The sequence below is a fragment of the Aethalodelphis obliquidens genome, unplaced genomic scaffold, assembly GCF_003676395.1.
Source record: "Aethalodelphis obliquidens isolate GAN/ISIS:26980383/991018 unplaced genomic scaffold, ASM367639v1 scaffold1, whole genome shotgun sequence".
NCBI classification, from domain to species: domain Eukaryota; kingdom Metazoa; phylum Chordata; class Mammalia; order Artiodactyla; family Delphinidae; genus Aethalodelphis; species Aethalodelphis obliquidens.
Genome location: NW_020837945.1, coordinates 106,802,142 through 106,826,623, shown reverse-complemented (window position 1 = coordinate 106,826,623; position 24,482 = coordinate 106,802,142). Strand labels below are relative to the sequence as shown.

At 38.9% G+C, this 24,482-nt stretch overlaps 1 protein-coding gene and 1 long non-coding RNA gene across 2 annotated transcripts in view; one reads left to right on the top strand and one right to left on the bottom strand.

Annotated features, from left to right (window-relative positions):
• Positions 1-22,898, top strand: part of LOC113623798 (uncharacterized) — a 30,573-nt gene extending 7,675 nt beyond the window's left edge. Inside the window, exons 2-3 of the long non-coding RNA XR_003434070.1 lie at positions 16,489-16,635; positions 17,479-22,898. This is a non-coding gene — a long non-coding RNA (uncharacterized LOC113623798). The remainder of the gene's footprint in view (positions 1-16,488; positions 16,636-17,478) is intronic.
• The window catches only part of VEPH1 (ventricular zone expressed PH domain containing 1), a 209,491-nt gene that overhangs the window by 61,923 nt on the left and 123,086 nt on the right, over positions 1-24,482 (bottom strand). The gene's annotated exons all lie outside the window — the stretch shown is intronic.

Sequence of the window (24,482 nt, the reverse complement as noted above, 5' to 3'; positions counted from 1 at the left end):
ATAGCAGAGGGAGGAACACTCCCAAACTCATTCTACGAGGCCACCATCATCTTGATACCAAAACCAGACAAGGATGTCACAAAGAAAGAAAACTACAGGCCAATATCACTGATGAACATAGATGCAAAAGTCCTCAACAAAATACTAGCAAACAGAATCCAACAGCACATTAAAAGGATCATGCACCATGATCAAGTGGGGTTTATCCCAGGAATGCAAGCATTCTTCAACATATACAAATCAATCAAAGTGATACACCATATTAACAAATGAAGAATAAAAACCATATGATCATCTCAGTAGATGCAGAAAAAGCTTTCAACAAAATTCAACACCCATTTATGATAAAAACCTCCAGAAAGTAGGCATAGAGGGAGCTTACCTCAACATAATAAAGGCCATATATGACAAACTCATGGTCAACAACATTCTCAATGGTGAAAAACTGAAACCATTTCCACTAAGATCAGGAACAAGACAAGGGCGTACACTCTCACTACTATTATTAAACATATAGTTTTGGAAGTTTTAGCCACAGCAATCAGAGAAGGAAAAGAAATAAAAGGAATCCAATTTGGAAAAGAAGTAAAACTGTCACTGTTTGCAGACGACATGATACTATACATAGAAAATCCTAAAGATGCCACGAAAAAACCATTTGAGCTAATCAATGAATTTGGTAAAGTAGCAGGATACAAAATTAATGCACAGAAATCTCTTGCATTCCTATACACTATCAACAAAAAATCAGAAAGAGAAAATAAGGAAACACTCCCATTTGCCATTGCAACAAAAAGAATAAAATACCTAGGAATAAACCTACCTAAGGAGGCAAAAGACCTGAATGCAGAAATCTATAAGACACTGATGAAAGAAATCAAAGATGGTACCAACAGATGGAGAGATATACCATGTTGTTGGATTGGAAGAATCAACACTGAAAATGACTATACTACTCAAAGCAATCTACAAATTCAATGCAATCCCTATTAAATTACCAATGGCATTTTTCACAGAACTAGAGCAAATAATTTCATCATTTGTATGGAAACACAAAAGACCCCAAATAGCCAAAGCAATCTTGAGAACGAAAAATGGAGCTGGAGGAATTAGACTCCCTGACTTCAGACTATACTACAAAGCTACAGTAATCAAAACACTATGGTACTGGCACAAAAACAGAAATATAGATCAATGGAACAGGATAGAAAGCCCGAGATAAACCCACGCACATATGGTCACCTTATCTTTGATAAAGGAGGCAAGAATATAAAATGGAGAAAAGACAGCCTCTTCAATAAGTGGTGCTGGGAAAACTGGACAGCTACATGTAAAAGAATGAAATTAGAACACTTCTTAATACCACACACAAAAATAAACTCAAAATGGATTAAACACCTAAATGTAAGACCAGACACTGTAAAACTCTTAGAGGAAAATATAAGCAGAACATTCTATGACATAAATCACAGCAAGATCCTTTTTGACCCACCTCCTAGAGAAATGGAAATAAACACACAAAAAAACAAATGGTACCTAATGAAACTTAAAAGTTTTTGCACAGCAAAGGAAACCATAAACAAGACGAAAAGACAACCCTCAGAATGTGAGAAAATATTTGCAAACAAAGCAGCTGACAAAGGAGTAATCGCCAAAATATACAAGCAACTCATGCAGCTCAATATCAAAAAAACAAACAACCCAATCCAAAAATGGGCAGAAGACCTAAATACACATTTCTCCATAGAAGACATACAGATTGCCAACAAACACATGAAAATATACTCAACATCACTAATCATTAGAGAAATGCAAATCAAAACCACAATGAGGTATCATCTCACACCAGTCAGAACGACCATCATCAAAAAATCTAGAAACAATAAATGCTGGAGAGGGTGTGGAGAAAAGGGAACCCTCCTGCATTGTTGGTGGGAATGTAAACTGATAAGCCACCATGGAGAACAGTACAGAGGTTCCTTAAAAAACTAAAAATAGAACTACCATATAACCCAGCAATCCCACGACTGGGCATATACTCTGAGAAAACCATAATTTAAAAAGATACATGTACCCACAATGTTCATTGCAGCACTATTTACAATAGCCAGGACATGGAAGCAACCTACGTGTCCATCAGCAGATGAATGGATAAATATGATGTGGCACATATATACAATGGAATATTACTCAGCCATAAAAAGGAATGAAATTGAGTTATTTGTAATGAGGTGGATGGACCTAGAGTCTGTCATATAGAGTGAAGTAAGTCAGAAAGAGAAAAACAAATACTATATGCTAATACATATGTACGGAATCTAAAAAATGGTTCTGGGACTTCCCTGGTGGTGCAGTGGTTAAGAATACACCTGCCAATGCAGGTGACATGGGTTCAGTCCTTGGTCCGGGAAGATCCCACATGCCGTGGAGCAACTAAGCCCTGGGCCACAACTACTGAGCCTGTGCTTTAGAGTCCATGAGCCACAACTACTGAGCCCATGCACCACAACTACTGAAGCCCATGCACCTAGAGCCCGTGCTCTGCAACAAGAGAAGCCACCACAATAAGAAGCACATGCACCGCAACGAAGAATAGCCCCCACTCGCTGCATCTAAAGAAAGTCTGCATGCAGCAATGAAGACCCAACGCAGCCAAAAATAAATAAAAACAAAAAAACAAACTGGTACTGATGAACCTAGTGGCAGGGCAGGAATAAAGACGCAGAGGTAGAGAATGGACTTGAGGACACAGCGGGGGATGGGGAAGTTGGGACAAAGTGAGAGAGTAGCATTGACGTTGACATATATACACTACCAGTGTAAAATGGATGGCTAGTGGAAAGCAGCCACATAGCACAGGGAGATCAGCTCGATGCTTTGTGACCACCTAGAGGGGTGGGATAGGGAGTGTGGGAGGGAGGCTCAAGAGGGCAGGGATATGAGGATATATGTATACATATAGCTGATTCACTTTGTTATACAGCAGAAACTAACACAACATTGTAAAGCAATTATACTCCAGTAAAGATGAAAAAAAAAAGTCTAGTGGAAATTCGAAATCAAGTAAAACCATAATCAAAAATAAAAATCAGATTTTAGTTTGTGTGTGTGTGTACTACTTAAAATATTAGAGCAAGTTGATGTGTGGAATAACTAATATAAGTATTTACTTCTTTACCAATCACTCCATTAGATGTTTTATATAATTATCATTTAATCCTTATAATTATCTATTATCTCTTTTCACTTAAGAGGTAAAAGTGTCAGAGAGTTAAATGACTTAATCAATTAAGATGCAGAGCCAGGATAAAGACCCAAGTTCATTAAAATGTAAGATCCAAGACCCAAGTTCATTAAAATGTAAGATCCATGTTTTGTTCACAAAGTGATAAGACCTCATGCAAAGTCGTATTGTTTAATGATCTTGAACTTCCCCAGTTGAGCTATCTGTAGCTTCTGCAGGAACAGGATGGACAATCCAAAATAAATTACCAGTATGTTTAACAAGACAACATAAGTTGTTCAGGCTTAGAAATATAACCCAAGGCATTAATTTCTATGCAATTACTATATAGTCAACATAATTCTCTAATCTGGGGATAAGACAAATCTTCTCATAAAATATAAAGAGCTGTGGCAAATCAATAAAGAGAAGTTCTTTAGAGGCCTATGTAAATTGGGAATAACTGATCTCTTTTATCCTCAAATGTGGTAGGAGGAAGTAGGAGAGGATGCTAAATTCAGACGGAATAATTAAATAACTAGGCTTATAGTTCTTAGAGGTGGCGAAAGCTGTAGAATCAGGTGAAGGGGGACTGTGGTGGTAGCTGTGATGCCCTGTGATTCTCTGCTAACAGTTGATAAGTGTGACTATTTTTCTAAATATATTGGATCTCAGAAACACACCATTCTTTTTGGGAGATGAGACACAACTCATCTTCCAGGGTTGTACTTGTGTCTAATCCATGCCATTATATAGTTTTTATTTAGAGATAAGTGCCTTTTAAGAATAAAAATAGAGAATGACTTCGAGTTTTTTATAGCTAGTGGAAATATCAAAGAGTTGGCTTTATTTTTTGGAAAAAGGAATAAGTTAGCTCTTTTGAATTCTTTACCAAACTTACACTTTAAAAGTTCTCTCCCAGCTAAATAAGGGTCAAATGAGTGTTTCTGGCTTGTTTCCCAGGTTTTTCAACTGAATCATTCTTCTCCATATCCAAACTGTATTTCTAGAATGATTTATAAAAACTCAAATACAGGAATATCTTTGCAGAAATTGCTAGGTTGAAAGTATTAGCACATTGAACATAACATAAATAAGCAACAAATTCAGAGAAGGCATTTGAAGAACTTGGCAAAGAGGGAGCTAATTTTCTTTGACTACTTACTTCATACCTAGGTGTAAGTGTAACAGATTACACTGAACCCTTATGAAGTAGGTTTAGTTATCCCCACTTTATAGAGAAGGAAATCTCAAGGTCAAACTTCTAGGAGCTGGAATTTGAACCCAGGTTCCAAAGCCTGTTCTCTTTCCAGTATATTATTGAACAGCTTAGATAAAATAGAGGTAACAGAAGTACCTCAAAAAGGAAGTATGGTTCAATGGAAACATCACTGGCCCAGGAGTCAGACAACCAGGGTCTTAGTGAGTAGACTCTTGTTATCTCTTCTGTCTTCTCACTTCTTATCTGTAAAAATGATGGCAGGCCAAAGCTGATCTAAACTGTACTTTAAAAAATTTTACATTTCTAATTGCTTATTATCTTTCTTTTTCTCCTAGATTGTAAGCTCCATGAGGGTAAGGATTTTTTATTGTGGTAAAATAAATATAACATGAAATTTACCATTTTAACCATTTCTCGGTGTACAGTTTAGTGGCATTTAAGTACATTCATATTGTTGTACAGTCATCACCACCATCCATCTCCAGAACATTTTCATCTTCCCCATCTGAAAATCTATACCCATTAAACTATACTTGTCCGTTTCCCTCTCCCCTCAAACTCAGGGAACCACTATTCTGTTTTCTGTCTCTATGAATTTGACTGCTCTAAGTGCTTCACGTAAGTGGAATCATATATAAGGGATCATATTTATCCTTTTGTTTCTGGCTTATTTCATTTAGCATAATGTCTTCAAGTTTCATATAATTTGTAGACTGTATCAGAATTTCATTCCTCTTTAAGGCTGAATAATTCTCCATCGTATGCATATAACATATTTTGTTTATCCAGTCATCATTCACCCGTCAATGGACATTCGGGTTGTTTCCACCTTTTGGCTATTGTGAATAATGTTATAAACATGGGTGTACAAATATCTCTTTTAGACCCTGATTTCAATTCTTTTGGATATATACCCAGAAGTGAGATTGTCGGGTCATACGGTAATTCTATGTTTAATTTTTTAGGAACTGCCGTACTAGAATGTACTTTTTAGCTCAGAAATTCTATGATTCAATGAGGGCCTCTAGGGGCCCATGAAGAAATGTGTCTTTGATGATTGTCCAAAGCAGGGTTGGACATTTGCCCAGGGCTGCCAGGACTTACTCTCAGCACTCAATACAGGACAGATGGCAACAGGGTCTGTTGGAGTAGATTTCCCTCTCCTGTCCGACACTAGCCAGACAGGAACCACTGAAGCCATTTCTTCCATCTCCCAATTAACTCTCCTTTGATATATTTCAAAGACATGGAATTCAAAATACTGACCCTGAATGAATGAATAATACTGTCATTTAACTGTATAAATATCCTAAATTGGACAGAAAAAGAATAGGAGGAAATGAAACCGGTAATTTGTCTGATGAGAACATTTCCACAGTATTTTAAAGATCATGTTTTTGAAGTAAAACATAAATTACAATTTTGGGCAAAAAATGTAGAACAAACTCATCACATAAAAATACTCTTGCTTTTGCCTGAAAAAAAAAAAAATGGAAGAAGACATCACAAGCCAGTGTGGACCACTTATCAAACTTTAATTCCATATGATTTGCAAAATATATTTTTATCTTAGACTGAGACTATACTCCCCTGTCACTACCCAATTCAAGTTTAGAAGTTTTGAACAGAATAACAATTATTCCACAACTTTGATGCAGGAAACAGAAGGAAAGAAATTCCAAGGTAAAAAAAAATTAGATTCTCAAAAGTGAAGATGAATTTCTGAAATGACTGTTTGAAATAATATTGAAAATTTCTCAATGTCCGAAGACACTGCTTTAATCATCTTGGTATTTCCAGGGCTTGGTTCTATCGGTTCTCAGAAATGTGAGTTGTTGAACTAATATGTGCTAAGGAAAGACTACCAAATTTCTCATTTGATGAAGAATCTAGGGCAGGAAGGTAACAGGAAAGAGGACTTTGTCTCATTTTCACTAAGTTCTGTTTATGATATTATTGCCTGAGAAATACATGATCCTTTCTCAGAAGCTGGCTGGCCACTGGCCATATCACATGCACGTGGGTGCAACATCCCCACCCAGAGCAAAAGTACTTTTCCTGCGTATTTTCCTGCTCATGGCAAAAATTCTAGCCAGTTGTCAAACAAGCATGACAGATGCTTTTGTTCTGAATCATCAGAATGAAATAAAAATCTTTTGCAAGGGATTACCTTAATAATGCAAATTAAATTCAGAGATGTGAAGGGAAATTTGGTAATTTTATATTTAGAAATATACAAACCATAGGTGTAGAAAGTTCTATTTTGGAAAAAAGAAGTCAAAATTATGTATTGGTATATAAACCCATATATTTATATAAATGCATGGGAGAAAGGTCTGTAAAACTACACATCAACAATTGACAGTGATTATTTCTGGGTCAAGAAGTGGGATTAGGGTGGGGAGCAAACCCTATTTTACTCCATATACTTCTGTATTATTTTAATTCTTTCCCTATGGGTTTATATTCATGTATTATCTGTATAACTTAAAAAGAAAAAAATCATATACAATGAAAAAGTTGTTAGTTAAAGGAGGTAATTTAAATGATGTCTCACAAAATTACCATTAAATGAGGCTAATAGTTATAGTTTTAAACGTTATTTTTCTCTTTTGCCTTCCTGAGTTCAAAAACTTTGCTCTAGGGTGGGCGTGGAGTGGCAATGGGGTATAGACTGTTATAAGAATACAAAGAGGAAGACTAAAGTAAGAAGGAATTCATTTCTTAACTGCCAAAATTGTATTACACAGCACAACACCTTGCAAGCAAAGCTTTTGTCTTGAGAAAAGATTTTCTAAATTTCTTTATCTCCCTTTAGTCTATCAACCCCTGAGCATGGAGAACTTCCATTAGAGACCTGTGGTGTGGAGGGGATGGCAGCTATATCAGTTCTACAGTTGGTAGGGAGAATATAACATAGAAGAAGCAAAAGAGAAGACTTTTCAGTTCTGGCAGGGCAGATGGTGGAGAGAAGGAGAGAGATAAGTGTGACATCATCAGAAGTGGGTCCTGACTTCATTATATTTGGACTTCAGCTTGGGGAAGGGGGAGTATATTAGATTAAGTATGGTAACATGGAGGGCAGTGGTGACCCTTAGGAAGGAGATCCACTCCTAGGTGGCTCTCTGCACCAGTACAGGGCAGCCAATTTAGTTAAAAGCACAGCTCGGAGGCAAGCAGAGGAGGTATAAGGCTCAGCTCCCATGGGCCACCCTTGTCCCTGTAATGGAGTGGACAAGAGGAGGAAGAAGCAGCTGAGGTTCTTGTTGGACAGCTTTTCAGAGAAATCACTGTAGTGGGGAGGAGCTCTGTCCAGTATACAGCAGAGAGAACTGACCCAGCTAGGCTTCAGAGGGGGCCACAGCACCAGTGGGTGCTGAGTTGCAGTCAGATTGCTAGGTAAGAGCTATGCACACAGTGCCTGGAAAATAAGTAACATCACCCATAACTTTAGCTGAGAGGGTGATAAGCAAGCAAAGGACATTATCCCTTAGGCAAGAAGACACTCCCTTTCACCCCGCTACCCCCACGCATGATGCTTTTCCACAACCACAAGGAAACAGGACCCAATTCATCATGCCCCCAAATGCCACCTTAGAGAGATAAGCATGGCAGGGGGTAACAGGAAGAACATTTTTATTCAAACGAGAGGTTGTTTCCTAAACATACTACTCAAATGATCAGATGGGATTAAATTTAAATAAGGACTCAGTTAATTTCCCCCTTACTAATCAGTGGTTAGTTGTTCACGAGGAGTTCTAGACAAAATGATGGTGCGTTTTCTCTGCAAAGCTAAGTTGTAATGTGAAATTTTGTAATCTTACAATAAGTGAAAAATAATGATAATGATAGAGAATAAAACTATCCTGAACAAGAAGACCTGGGTAGAGAAAGAAATCTTGTCCTAATAAAAAGAGAGTCTTATTAATATTCACACAGCAAAAGGTAGAGGGTGGGAAGTTGACCGAGGAGGCAGGGTATCAGGACATTTTGCATGTGAAGGCTGAAATCTAATCACACACAGTGGACTGTAGTGTCTCTTGGTGCATATATATGCTTGTAAATGTCTTACGTGAAAACTGTTCAGATATTGTACCAGCTTGCTGTTTTGTGTTGCCATTAAAGAACAGAGTGAGACTTGCCCATTAACATTCAGGTGACAGAGACTCTGGGATGCTCTCACAACCAGTGTCTCTGCCCTGAGACAGGGACTGAAGAGCCCATCCCTTCAGAAGCCATTCTAGGGCCAGTTGTTCCAACCCCTCATCCAAAATCCGGTTCTGTTCCATGGTGGTGGTGCAGAGCCCAGACTCTGGAGCCAGACTCTTCTCCTTACTAGCTTTGTGTCATTAGGCAAGTTACATAACCTCTCTGTGACTTAATTTGGAATAATAATAAGAGCATCTATTTCTAAGGGATGTTTAGTGTGATCAACCATCCCTATTTGCTTGGGACTGAGGTGGCTTCTGGGACTTGAAATTTTTGGTGCTAAAACTGGGAAAGACCTGGACAAGGCAAAAGGAATTGGTCACCCTGGTTAACGTGAGCATAAAATGCGTTAATTTAAGTGAGATTTTCAGACAGAAGTGTGCTCAGCACAGAGCAAGTGCTTAATAATGTTTCTTTGATCATTATCATGATCGTTATTACAACTACGACTATTGTATATGGGGAAAGAAATCAGCCCTCAGCCAGGAGGGCTGCTATAACGCTGTTTTTTTTAAAAAAAAATTTATTTATTTATTTAGGCCACTCCTGGCGGCATGTGGGATCTTAGTTCAGCGACCAGGGATCAAACCCGTGCCCCCTGTAGTGGAAGCAGAGTCTTAACCACTGGACTGCCAGGGAAGCCCCAACCATAATGCTGTTTTGATTAGAGAAAAGGGGATTCTAATGACCCTTGGAATCTCTAGGTCTCTTAGTGTCCTGAAATTTTCACCTAGTTGCTTATTGCAAAAATAACTTAATACAAAGCTAATACATGCAGGCTGAAATAAAATTCTATACAACTGAAATAAATTTCTCTGGGGACATGACAGAAGAAGATCTAGCAAGAAAGAAGATCCCGTAACAGTGCTTGAAGCCATTCACTTGGTCTCTCCGAAATCCTTCAAAGTTCTAGTACTTCAAGTGGTGAGCAAGTGAGGCTTTTGATATTGATGCTATTTTGAGGCTCAGTAGCGTAGTCATGTAGCAAGAACACCACCAGGAAGCTCTAAGGAAAGGCTTAACATTTTGCTGTGTTCAAAGCATCCTAAGTAAGAAGATGACTTTCTTGCACCAAAAATGGAAAAAATAGCTAACATTGATTGGTTGGTTATTATATGTTGGGCACTATTCTAAAAGCTTTTTGTGTGTTTTGCCCCTTTATATTCAAAACAATCCTGTGATGTAGATACTTCCAGTTTAGAAGAATCTGAGACTCAAAGATGTTGTGATTTACTATGTCTGATTCAAGCAGCAACTAATAATAGTTGAAGTCAAAGAGGATTTAATTTATACCTAAGTATTTTCAATTATATAAATCCTATTATAAATTGTGTATCAATTTCATTTGCACAGTATTTAGACTTGTTGATAGTTTGTTTTCAGTTTTGATTGTGGTTTTGATCTGTATAGTACAATTGGATGAGTTATGTGGCACATTCTCATTCTTGCTCAAACCTCTCTTGAGGGAAGCCCACGTGATTGACCCATGAAATCCCAACTCAAGATACTACTGTTCCCCAATGGGAACCACCCAAACTGAAAGCACAGCAATCAAGGAAATAAGCCAAGGAAATAAATCGTCTCTGTCAAGTTAGCCTGGGAAACCAGAAAGTCTCTAGCAGAAGTGAATGTCATAATCATAAAATTATTTTTCTATAAATCAGTGTTACACATGACAGAGGTCACTATATCTTTGAAATCCTTAGTTTCATCCATTGCTTCTTTCAAGTTATGTTTAAGTGTAACTTGTTTCATTCTTATGTGACCTAAAATCCAGTGATGATGACATTAATCATCACAGTTAACATTAAACAGAGTCAACGTTTTTACTGTTTCTGGTTAATTAATTATTTCTACCTTCTTTTTCTTATTGCTGTCCAGAGAAGTTACATCATAAAAGGAAGTAGCAATGTCATTCAGCTTCCAGAAACTCAACTTTCTGGTTGTAAATTTGAAACAGCTGGTTATATATTTTGTCCTATAGAGGAAGACAAAAAGATCTATTGAAGAACCAAAGTGAGGGTTAATAGTCGAATCATCCTGCCTCAGTTGGCTATTTCCCAATAGTACAGCGGGTAACATAAACTTTGGGGTGAGAAGATAATCAACATTCATTCAACAGAGGCTGCAGGAGTGGCCTCTTGCCCTGCTCCCAGAACTCTGGCATCTCAAAAATTTGCCTTATGCGGGAAATCTGATGCCAGATTCCAGTGAAAAAAGTCCTGAAGTCCCAGAGCTAGAAGGGTTTTGAATGGTAGTTTCTCTAAGACAGAATTGCAATGGAACCAGTTCAGGAAGCTATTCTTTTCCTTAATATCTTGAGATTCAAATCTCTTAGAAGCATGGCAAAGTGCACAGTTCAATTTCCTCCCATATATTTAGATTATAATGGCTTCATTTTGAAATTAAAGTATTTCTACACTGACTAGCTTCTACACCACATGAGTTCAGAGGGTGTCATTCACAAAGGCCACAGTGTAAATGGTGCCCTTCTAGAGGTGGGCAATGCACAGGCCTTGCAATGCAGCACAAGCGAGCCTCACTCCTCAGACAGTGTGATTTGGGATTGTATGGAGATCCCTGGAGGAGGCTGACATTTTATTTTAGTTAGTTTCTTCTCACCTATCACTTCTTACCCCATTCTCTGTGCTTATGATATTCTTTACTTCTCTCAGCCCCCTGCATGCTTCATGGCCAAGTCCCTGATTTATGACTCAACCAAATCTGACTTAGCTTACTATGTCTAGCCCCTGGAATGCAAGACTGGGGAAGAGAGAGAGATTTGAGAAACTGCAGGTAACTCTTGTTCCAACAGAAGACTGCAAAGGGCCACATGATAATCCCTCTGACCACAGCCAGCGGCCTTGCACAGCACAGTGAATTTGCACTGAAAGAGAACTGTACTTCTTGTAGTTCTTTCATGACATGTGTATGTTCAATGGTAATTAAACCACTGATTTAACTGATTACCTGGTAATCAAATACATACTACAGGCAATAGAAATATGCTTGTACTTTGCAGATATGAATAAACATTATCTGTTCTTTAAGAACTGAAACTTTATCAACATTGTTCTGGGAGCCTGAGAACATGCTGCCATAAGCACATCAGCTTTATTATCACAGGACAACATTAGCTCACCCTACAGCACAGCAGCTAATGGTACAGACTCTGTTGCTAGACAACCTGGGATCAAATCTCAGGTCTACCACCAGCAAATTATGTGGTCTGAGGCAAATTTTGTTTTCACTTCCATATTTCAGTTTCTGCATCTGTAATTTAGGAATAATACTTGCTCAGGGTAGAGTAAAGCATTTAAAATGGTGCCTAGCACATTGTGTTTGCTGCTACTAGTAGCACAGAGAGATTAACTCAGAGCCATGCTATAATTATTGAGTACCTGCTGCTTATTAAGTATGGAGTTTGTCACAGAATGTGTAGTCATATATATTGTTTTAAATTTTTAATTGTAAAACACGTGACATAAAATTTACTATTTTAACCATTTTAAAGTATATAATTCAGTGGCATTAAGTACATTTATGATGTGAAACCATCACCTCTATCCAGTCCCAGAACTTTTTCATTACTCCAAATGGAAACCCTGTACCTATTAAGTAGTCAATCTCCTTCCCCTTAGTCTCTGGCAACCACAAATCTGCATTTTGTTTCTATGGATTGCCTATTCTGGATATTTCATATAAATGGAGTCATATACATGTGGCCTTTTGTGTCTGACTTCTTTCATTTAGCATAATGTTCATTCAAGAGGTAACATGTATCAGTATTTATTCTTTTTGATGACTACTTAATATTCCACTGTTGGATATGCTACATTTTGTTATCTATTCAATGTCAATCATTGATAGACACTTTGGTTGTTTCCACCTTTTGGTTTTTGTGACTAGAGATGCTATGAACACTTATGCAGTGTATGTATTTGTTTGAATACTTGTTTTCAATTATTTTGGGTATATACCTGGAGATGGAACTGCTGGATCATAAGGTAATTCTATGTTTAATTTCTTGAGGGATGGTCACATTATTTTCAACACTGATTTCCTTGTTCTTATAATGTCCAACTTTAAAAACAAAACTGCATGGACTTCCCTAGTGGTCCAGTGGTTAAGACTTTGTGCTCCTAAGGCAGGGGGCACGGGTTCGATCCCTGGTCGGGGAACTAACATCCCACATGACATGCAGCGCAGCCAAAAAATAAAATTAAAAAAAAACACTGCCATATTAATTGTGAAAGAGATGTACTTAAATAACGACTTTTGCAGTCACTTTCCTGGCCCGCTGATTGTGCAGACAGATGAGTAGCTACCCTTATGAATAGTACTCAAACAGGAGTCATTTCTGATTGCGTGACTGACTGCTCGTAATTGCAGAAAAAGGTTATGTGGCAACATCATTCATATTTGTGGGTTAATTTCAATATTGTTTCTAATATTTCCAGCCAATACTCCTCCCAAAGTAAGAATAATGAAATATAACTTATGAAATGAATTAAAAATGGAATTTATTTTTAAGTGACCCCATTGACATGTTTATTACTTCTCCAGTGAATTTTTGGTAACCACTAGAAAGCATGCACCTTCCAACAACAGTGATGAGTCTAACTCAGCCCTAGGAGGAGGAACCTGAATACTTATCCAATTACAAAACCTCTAGGGGAAGTTCATTTGGAAGAACTCAACTGTTTCCTACCACGTACTCTTGATGGTAGCCAAATACAAGTTAGATGTCCAAACATTAAGGATACAAAATAGTCAACAGAAATATGATCAGAAACAAATCTGGGGTATTTTCATAGGAGCTAGTACAATTCACAGACATGAAAGTAATTTTGAAACTTATATGAATTTTAAATTAAATACACACATATATAGATGTATGTGTGTGTGTGTATATATATATATATATTTTTTTTTTTTTGCATGATGCAAATGTAGTTGATTTCTGGCAATGATAAAGAGTCACTCTGTGGTCACACTGAGTCAGTGGAAGCCCATGTGTTATAAATAAACATTTGGCTCTACCTAGCAGAGATATATCAAAAGTTGTATGGAGGCAAACAAGGCAGGCAAGCCCTGATCCCCTGCAGGTACCATGCCATGTGCTACCAATTACTTTACAATTCTGCAAAATGTATAACAGCAACCAGATTTAGGGCACAGGAAATTTTAGGAAATTTTATTATTAAACTCCACTAAAATGCGTCTGTTCACATGTTTTTCCCCTGAGGAAAGGAGGATGAGCCTAAGATTGTCTACACTGAGTCATCTAACTCATTCCTCTCTCAGTTGGCATTTCTGAACTAAAGCATTCTGGCCTCACTGTCACCTGACAGCCTTAATAAAACACTCTTTAGAGAGTGATATGTATTTACCAAGAGGTTCGATGATGTCAGATAGGTTGTTGCAAGTTGCACAGGACCTCCACACAGTATATATGTATTGTCTCAAACTTTTTTTTTTAAAATAAATTTATGTATTATTTATTTATTTATGTTTGGCTGCACTGGGTCTTTGTTGCTGCGCGCGGGCTTTCTCTAGTTGTGGTGAGCAGAGGCTACTCTTAGCTGTGGCGCGCGGGCTTCTCATTGCGGTGGCTTCTCTTGTTGCAGAGCACGGGCTCTAGGTGCGTGGGCTTCAGTAGTTGTGGCGTGAGGGCTCAGTAGTTGTGTCTCACAGGCTCTGGAGTGCAGGCTCAGTAGTTGTGGTGCACGGGCTTGCTCTGTGGCATGTGGGACCTTCCCGGACCAAGGCTCAAACTCATGTCCCCTGCATTGGCAGGCAGATTCTTAACCATTGTGCCACCAGGAAGTCCGTCTCTAACTCTTTGATGATCTTGCAAGAAGTGGCCTTTAGCAACTCCTAACTGAGCCTGGCTTTCCTAAGATGTCCACTAGGAAATCTATTTTGATTTCATAATCATGTATCTGACATGGGAAAACTAGGGAGAATCTTATTTCATTTGCTGCTGCTCAATGAGGTTTCACTGAATAGAAAGCAACTAATTTTGTGCAGCCAGTTCTGAGATATACTATGAAAATGGAAGCTAATTTTAGAACATAATTCTAGACTTAAGGGAAACTCAATACTGTAGGCCACAAGTATAACTGAAAGCCTCTGAGGAAGGTATTTTCATATGAACTGTACTCTTAGAGCATAAATTCTGAAAGATGTTAGAGATTAGTTGCCATTGATGCAGTTGCTGTGACAATATGAATAGCCGGTAAGCTTGAAGAAGGTTGATTTCACTTGATATCCTGCATCAGGGAAATATCTAACAACATCATCATCAACAAATACTTTGGAGATTTATCAAGTATGGGGCATTGGGCTGGGTACTGAAACTATAAAAAGACTCATTGAGAGTCTTACAACTTAAAAAGACATATTAGGAATATATGAATATTAAAAAAAAAGAAAAAGCAATCCAAGGTAAAGTACAAGATGAACAGTACCTGCCATCACTGAGGACAGAGAAAGTAAGACTTGATCTAGACATGATGAATGGTGGCCCTAGAGAAATGGAGCGGAGGGCACCTAGAGGAACAATGATGTGGGCAAAGGCGTGGAGGGGGGATGAAAATGGCACGTCCAGAAAGGCAGTGTGGGATGGACAGACAGCAACAAGGTCATATATCCAGGGCTGAGTCCTGACTCTGCCCCCCACTGGCCATATTACCATAGCTATATGACTTTCTCCTTTCTCATCTATAAAATGAGGACGATGATCACTAGATGGTATATGCTTTTCATCAGGATTAAATAAAAACAATTATTCACTTATCCTTTTAGTCAACAAATCTCATTATGCAACATAAAGATGCTCAGTAAAGTTAAGCTATTCTTACCCACAATGAGTCTACCCATTTGGAAAGAGCAAGTCCATGTGGGAAATTATCAGAGCCGGAAACTAGAGGGAGAAGCCACATCAAATACAAATAGCAGCCACCATCAATTTACAGCCCCTCGACACTATCACTGATACAAAGACAAACCAATCGAAGAAATCGAACAATGGTCTCTTTCTAATATTTATCATCTGTACATTGCTTTGTTCAATAATTTCCAATGATTCTCTATTTTCTTGTTTGTTTTTAAGAGGGTAAGGGGTTAGCTGTAAAGAAGGTAGTCAAAATAGAAGCTGTAAAAATAAAATCCCAAATATCCAGACATACAAAGGTTAGATCGGGCTAGTAGAGCTCCTAATAAAAATTCGTTTTTCTAAACAGTAAAAAAAACATATTAAAAGGGGTTTAATACAGTATAGACATAGATTTATAGGAATTTTCAAAAGGTCATTCATTCAACATGTGCTTACTGAGCTCCTACAGTACAGACACTGAATATGCAGTAAATGTGCTACCAATTTTATCTAGCGGATACAAACAATAAAGAATAATGCACAAAAATACAAGTGTCTTAAGTACCATGAAGGAAAAAGAAGACGGAAAAAAACCTCCAAAGAACAATATGGGAACAGCTAATTTAGACTGGGGTGGGGGTCAGAGAGAGCTGCTCTGAGGAAGCAACGTTTGTGTTGAGACTTCTAGGACAGGCAGGGGTGAGCAAAGTGAAGGGTGAGGGCAGAATGGTCCAGCTTTGGGCCCCGTGGTGGGAAAGAACCTTGGCTATGGGGCTGATGTACACAGTCCTCAAAGACCACGCTGGTTCTGGTAAGCCTAGTTTTTTCTTTTGAAATGTGTATAAACCTTGACCACGATAGATGACTTCAAAGCTAACTTGGTCTGGATTACCTCTAAGATCCGTTGGCAGTTCTCGGAATAGAACTTTGAAAACTCCATATTTTTGGCTGCAGGAGTAGTCTAATTCTCAAGCATATACAGAAGGATGACTTACAAAAGACCCTCCAGCTTCAAGAGACCACATTCACAAAAAGCAACTCAAATCGGACCGTGAATTTTCAAGAAACCATGGGACTATGCTGTGCTCCAAGAATAAAATGGTAATAAAGAGTATAACAAAAGGTGGTAGAGGTAATTTTACTTCCTTATTAAGTGTATAACTCCTCCTCTCTGCTTGAACCACTTGCACCTGGCTCAGAGTGAGATGGCCAAAGCTCTTCCTGCAGGTCCAACATGGCAAATGACCACTGTTTTACCTCTCTCTGATCTTGCTGAGTCAGCCTTTCCCCAAATACAATTATCACTTAAATCCAAGGGTAAAAGCTGCAGGTTGTCTGCACATGTCCTTACAGATGGTCCTGGCTATGTGGGTGCCTCAGGTATCCACATTAATGTAAAATCTAGTAGGCGGAGAACCAGAGGCCACCGTGAGCAGGCAGCATCTGGTAGGCAGTGATGGCAGAGCTAAAGCTCTACCACCAGGAAGGGTTCACTGTTCCTTGTACTCCATGCCTTTCCTAACCCCTGTGGAAAGGAGGAGCTGCTGAATTTGATTTGATTTTAATTTTACCTTCTGCCCAAACTGAAGATCAGTGACCAGCCCCTTCCCCTAATCACCTCTATCAATATTATGACACCTTATGCTCAGTAAAATGCTCTCTGAGAAGCGCCGGGGAAAAGCCCAAAGTCTGTGTGTATGGGGTCTCAGGGGTGTTTTTTCTTTGACATTCTCAAAGAAAGTAGACCAAACTAAAAAATGAAAGGGATGTGCATGGGAGAAGTAAATGCAAATACAATGAACTGAGATAGGAGACAAGAACATCAAAGAGAGGGAGAAGATAGGAAGATTCATTATGAGAAAAGGAAGTCACATCAAAGGAAACACAATAATGGGACAGTGTTAGTAATAACACAAGAAATCCAATGTTTTTCCCTCTGAATAGGGCAAACAGGACCTGAATATGACTAGTGTCTGTTTTGGGACAAAAGAGAAAACAGAGCACGAAAAGGGTCTATCTCAAAAAAAAAAACAAAAAAAAAACCCTAAGTCAACTTCTTTTTTTTTTTTCATCAATTCTCTAAATACTCTGCTGGGAAAAGGAGATGGGAGTTCTTGGCTCAGAGTTACTGAAGCTTGTTATATATGACCCCAGTGACCCTTGAAGTTTGCATCTGTCACAACAGAACACGCGGCTTCTTAACACACTGCCTTTGTCTGCAAGACTCATGCAGGGCTGTGGAGTGAGACACCCGAATAAGCCCATCTGGCGCCATAGCTACCAGCCTCCCTCAGTCTGAGCTTCCTTCTGTGGACAGAGACCCAGACTTGCAAATCTGCAGCCAGAAGCCTCCTTTCTGCCATTTCTTGTCTTCCGACTTTCTGCCCCTTCCTTCCTCACATGATGGAAACTCATCAATGGGTGCTAGAAGTGACCCTGCAAATAAAGCAAATTGTTCCCTTGGGTCTCAGAAAGAAGGCTGAAGGGAAAGAGTTTCAGAATAGCTTACTAGCTCTAAAAGCACTAGCAGTTAAACTGCTAGTTCTTGTTGGCACTATTCTTCTCATTCCAAAAGCCCACTGAATACCAAAACGTTAACAGTTGGAGTCAAGACCTCCTCCCCGACCCTCATCCAATTACTTTGAGTTTTACAAATAAGCTAAGTGTGGCAGCTCTGGCAGTGACTGCATCAGGTTCTGCGCAACTTTCCTGAGAAGCAGTTTGCTGCCTCCAGCCCTACCTAGATCACGAGAGCTCAGCAGAACTGTACAAGATCCCTCTTATGTGGCACCTCCCTTGGACCACAAATGCTATTACCCAGGCACTGTTTACTGCCAAGTTTGCATCTCCTTTACTTGGCCAAACCTTTTGTTGACATCCTTTGTCTGCTGTCTTCTCCATTCTCCTAAGTTTATACCTTTTAATTCCTTTATTGTGATTTATGTGGCATTTCAGTGGTAGTGGAGATAAACATGTGTTCAACCAACCATGCTTACTGGAAGTCTTGTGTGTATAAGGGATGCGGGAAGGGTCAGAAACCCTTAAGCTGCATTTAAACTCTAGGTGAATGTGACAGCCAGTAAAAATTGACTGTCTAGAACAAGGCTTGATAAACTACAGCTGTTGGTCAAGTCTGACTCACTGCTTGTATAAATAAAGTTTTATTGGAACTCAGTCATGCCCCTCCATGTATATATTACCTATGGATGCTTTTACACCACAGTGACAGAGTTGAGTAGTTGCAGCAGAGACCTCATCGACTGCCTCCGTCCAAAAATATTTACTACCTGGCCTTTTATAGAAAGTTTGCCAACCTCCAGTCTAGAATGAAGCTGGTAACAATGATTAATATTGCTAGGCTTGATGTAAATATTTTTCTATGTTTCAAACTTGTTTGAAGAATGTTAACGTTTTTTAAATTATTACATTTAATCTTAGCCTCAAAGGGAATGCCGCAGCCAGGAAAGAAATATATTTTACTAAGGTATGGCAAAAAAATATCCTTTTAAAAAAAGGTACTGATCTAAATTCAATATCTTGTATCCGATATAGCTGTGAGATAAATGTTATTCATAGAGGGAAATCTGACAATTCTTCACATACTAAATTCACGTTGGTTGACTAGCAGGTCTGTTGTTCCCGGTGCTTCAACAAAAATATTCCATTTAGAAGATTATCCTGCTTAAATTTTGTAGCAAAAGGTAGTTATAAGTACACATTGCTGGCTTAAATTGTTAAATTGTACTTTTAAATTAGTCCACAATTTTCAAACCCAAATGTTCACTGTCTGATTAAAAAGCGAATCATCTTTGAAAAATAGCCCTTACCGAAAAGGTCAAAATATTTTCCAATATAGTCCTGGAAAGAAATACATAAAATTTCTAACAGTGGTAAAATGATAAGATTAAGGATGATTTTCTTTACTCCTTTCTCTATTTTGCAAATTTTTACAGTGAACATTATGCTTTTATAACTGTAAAAAAAATTAACTTCTCTAGGAATTTTTTCCACTAGGAAATGGATTAGAATTGAGTTGTGCTATTGGTTGATAAATTCAATTAATCTACCAGCTGTCACACAATTATCACAGTGGGCTAGCCTTCTGAAGGATAAGTGATGAGTTAAGTTTGTTTTATACATAAAATAATTTCAGGCAATCATAGTCTCAGAGGTACAAAATACTCAGAAACTAAGAATTGTGTCTGAAAAACATCCATTGGATATAAATAAATAGGCAGCTTTTTCCAGCTCACATGTCTCATTTTTAGTTTGAAGAATAAGATCATTTTCCCTGCAGGTGACACCGGCTGTGGAACTGTTCTGGGGAGAAGTCTTCACCTTGTCCACTGCTCAGCCCATGCCTTTCCTATATACGGGCGGTGGGGCACTGTGGGGAGTTACACTGCGCCCTCACCCACCTCACCCCTTTTCTCCTACAGATGAAAATCCACATGTAATTAATGTCCATGATAGCTGGAGCCTGCAACATGAATACTGATTGAATTCGAGTTAAAAATACTAAAAGCTTTTAGGAGTAATGCTTTTTAGATGCATATCTCACTTAATTCTCAAATATGCAATGAATTGGCCATTATTGTGGAAGAGAGACTCCTGGCCCCAACTCTGGCTGCCTGAGCCCATGCTTCTAACAGCTCTACCCCACAGCCTCACTCCTGCCCTTTCCCCTCTAACTGTATGAGTAACTATAAAGAAGCTCATTTATCTGCATAGAACTAACAATGATCAGTTTTCACTAATTCAGTACTTTCTTCAATCTATCAAATGTTTTGAAAAATACCATGTACATATTGCCAGCAAATGATTAACCATTTTGCCTCTTTTTTAATGCTGAGTTTGAGATCTAATTTCTTTATTTGTGGCAGTCTCTGTGGGTTTTCAACCTCTTATGTTGCATAACAACACAATAAACTTTTCCTAATGAAATATCGGCTATCAACCTAACCGTAAGCGAAAAGTCACATGCACTGTGAAAGCCCACTTGGCGAAAAGAGATTCAGTTGCACATTAGTCGTACACACGGCATCTACTAGGTCAGGTTCTGGGCGGGCCTGCTCCTGCTCTTCATTTGTTGGTTCATTTGTCTGTTCATTCATTCATTCAGCCATGTGTGTTGAGCACCTGCTTTGTGCCTGGCACTGTGCTGGGCACTGAGGTAGAGAGGGTCCAGAGCCTGCTGGGCTGTAACAAGATATAGACTCAGACCCCTGTGCTGCCTGCTTCTCGTCTCAGTTGCTGGGGCTGGAGTGATGCCCCACTCCAGCTCCGTTTCTGGGACTCCAAACCCTGACACCCTCTCACAAGGTGTGTGAGAGTGGGGGATGTTAGATAATGGTTATTGAAACCAGTGCCCTAAAAGCCAAGGTATTGGAAACCTAAAAAAAGACACCCTGAGTCCTACTCTAGGGCCCAAGGAATCTCTTCAGGCTCCAAGTGGTACTGCTGTCCCACCCTGGACCTGGTCAAGGCCCCCATGGGCTGAGAAGACCATAGCTGGTGACCCAGGCTTCTGTTTACCCAGCTGGGAACTTCATGCAAGGGTAGAGAAAGGCTCCAGGAATCCCCTTTTCAGGGCACAAAGAAGCATTTTTGGAAGGTCATTCATCTGATGAAGGCAGTGATCTGTGACTTGAGAAGGCCTAAGCTGGCTGCAAGGACTGACTCCAGCTGGACACATTGCTGCAATGGATTTCTTTCCCTGGTCAGCTGCCCACCAAAGATGTCAACCTTGCCGGTCCTCCCGGGCTGGTGCTGTGAAGCACTGGGCCCTGCACGGGGTGGGCAGGTGTAAAGGCAGCTGAGGGCTCCGCTTGCTCTTTGGATACTGAGGACATTCACTGGGGACAGCCCACTGCCACACCACCCTTTAAGTTCTTGTCTCTCCAGACACTCATCTGTCTGGACAATGTCAGCCCCTTCTGTGTGGGGGAAAGGGACAAAGAGTGAGAACACAAATAAATGATTTGCTAAGAGAAATTATTTGAGGCTCCCCCCAAGAAGGTGGTGATGGTGGTATAGGCTTTGGATTGGAAAAAAGAAGGGGAATTCTTCTCAGACACTTTAACTGATTTATTGTACCTAATCATCAATTTATCACAGGGGTGGTTCCAAGCCCACCTTGAGTAGAATGACCAGTCCCTATCTCCCTGTACAAACCTTGCCCACAACCAGCTGATTCTATGATTCCATGTCATCATGTTTTTTTTTTGTTTATGTTTTTTGTTTTTTTTTTTAAACGGTAACTGAGATGGAAGAAAAAGAGTGTGACCAAAACCAGAAAAAGATCTTTGTCTTCAAAAGTCAACAGGGTCAACATTTCAGCAATCAGGGTAGATTTCTTAACTATCAGCAAAAGTCATTTCTTGATGAGATTTTTATTATCAGTAAAATACTTCATATGGATCAGAAGAGTTTACCAAACCATATCTTGATGGATTAAGTGAAAATGAATTTGAAACACATGGATTACATTTCCTTAAAATGTGCATGAGTTTGAAAGTTAACAATAACAATGCTTGACTAAAAAGCATTTGGGAATTTCTTAAGCCCCAAGAGTTTGAAAAACCAGTTTCTCAGTTGGACTTAAATAGGTACCCTTACCCATTAAGGCACTATAATTTACATTAAAGGTATTCACAGGTAACACTTTAACAAACCAAGGATGGCAATATGCTATCAGTTTATTCTTTGCTTCGGAAATTGCTTCATGTTTTAGTGCTTTAAATTCTCAAGTAAACACTTACATTTATATACATACTAAATTACTTTAAGAAGACAGAATAATTCTTCTTGCTGTCATACATAAATTAAAAATCCACAATAATCCAGGGAATGCAAAGTTAACCATGACAAAATTTCTGGAAGCGTTAACAAACACCTTAAGTGTTCAATGTACATTTGACATTGGAATTATGGAGAGGTCGTACAATATCAATGTTGTAAGAATATAAAGGATGCCTATGCTTGTCTTGATTCTTTTACTATAGATTCCATTATTTTTAAGAGTGCAAAGGCTTTGTTAAAAAAACAATCAATCAAACAAACATAAACCCCCAGGGTATAATTGTATTTATGAAGTGGTGTTACTGTAAAATAAAAATTCAGTAGAAAGACATGATAGGGGATACAGGAGTAGTCTCAACTGTCTACTTTACTGGAAAAGATAGCTTTATTCAAATATTTTCAAGGTTCTTTTTAGAAAAGCTTAGAAAAAATGATATAGATTTAGTAGAGAAATGATGGTCCAAAGTACAATGACATCAGTTCCAATTAAAAGGAATGAAGGGACTTCCCTGGTGGCGCAGTGGTTAAGAATCCACCTGCCAATGCAGGGTACAGGGGTTCAATCCCTGGTCTGGGAAGATCCCACATACCTCAGAGAAACTAAGCCCCTGTGCCACAGCTACTGAGCCTGCGCTCTAGAGCCTGCAAGCCACAACTACTGAGCCCACATGCCATAACTAGTGAAGCTCATGCACCTAGAGCCCATGCTCTGCAACAGGAGAAGCCACCGCAATGAGACACCTGTGCACTGCAATGTAGAGTAGCCCCCGCTCGGCGCAACTAGAGAAAGCCGGCGTGCAGCAATGAAGACCCAACACAGCCAAAAATAAATAAATTACTGTAAAAAAAAAATAAAAGGAATGAAGGCCAAGTGGATTAACCTGTAAATATCAATGGTAGGTGTATTCACATACAGATACTTGTCTCAGCCCATTTTTCAAGGTTTTGCAATTTGGAAAGCATACATTGCCTCCAGCATATTTTTGCTTAATTTTAGTTCTATGCATATTTTAAGGGAAATGTAATCCAAATGCTTCTAACTCATTTACACAACTTGACTAAGCATCATTGAAGACATATTTGATACACATGGTATTCTGCAGTTATTAAAATTACCTTCTAAGAGGAACTAAATGCCATGTTCATAAAAAGTCAGAAGGTCACATAGTACAAATTCAAACATATACCAAGGAGTAGAGCTTCTGGGCTTCCAAGCTTATTCTTCCTTTTTAAAACTCATATCCTGTGAGAAGAATCAAAGAACTGGAACCACAAATTCAGTGCCATAAACAGTCCAAATGACTGAACCCCATATCCTTGAGTGTCCTTGCGACGAAAACTCATCTCCTCAATTAAGAGGTAAGCATTAAATGAAGAGTCAATTAATTAAATCACAAAGTTACCGTAAGGAAGAAAATTATATTCTCTACTACTAGGACACTATGGAATTTCTCATTCCTGCAGCAGTACTGCTTCTTAAACTTTAATGTGCATATGAATCACCTGAGGGATCTTGTTAAATTGTAGATGCTGATACAGTAGGTCTAAGATGGGCCTGAGAATCTTAATTTCTAAGTCCCCAGGTGATGTTAATGTTGTTGGTCCACGGACCACATTTTGAGAAACAAGGCTCTGTTGCAGAGTTTCTGAGCCATTACTGATATTTGGGGCTGAAAAATTCTTTGTTTTAGTGGTGGGGGGGTCGGGGGGCGCTGTCCATTCACTAAAGGATATTTAGCAGCATCCCTGGCCTCTACCCACTAGATGACAGTAGCACCTACCTCACCTCCCCAACCAAAAGTCCCCAATCTGGCCATAAGATTGCCTCCAGTTGAGAACCACTACTCTACTGTTGTGTTTAATGGTTAACTGTTTGTTGCATAATGTAAATACCTTTTTTGATGATCTAGATTCACTGGGCACAGCCTTATCAACCAAATAAATAAACAGCTTTCTTTTTTTCCCCCATGAGCAATTATCACACTTTTACTTATGGACACTCCAGATTTTTTTAAACTAATTTTATTTCCCTCCTTACTATGGCCGCTAGAATGCTCAGAAATAAATTTGCAAACCACATTTAGAAACTGTGAAAATTTCCAGGGATACAGTTCTGAAAAATAACTCAACTACTGGATTTATTTCTA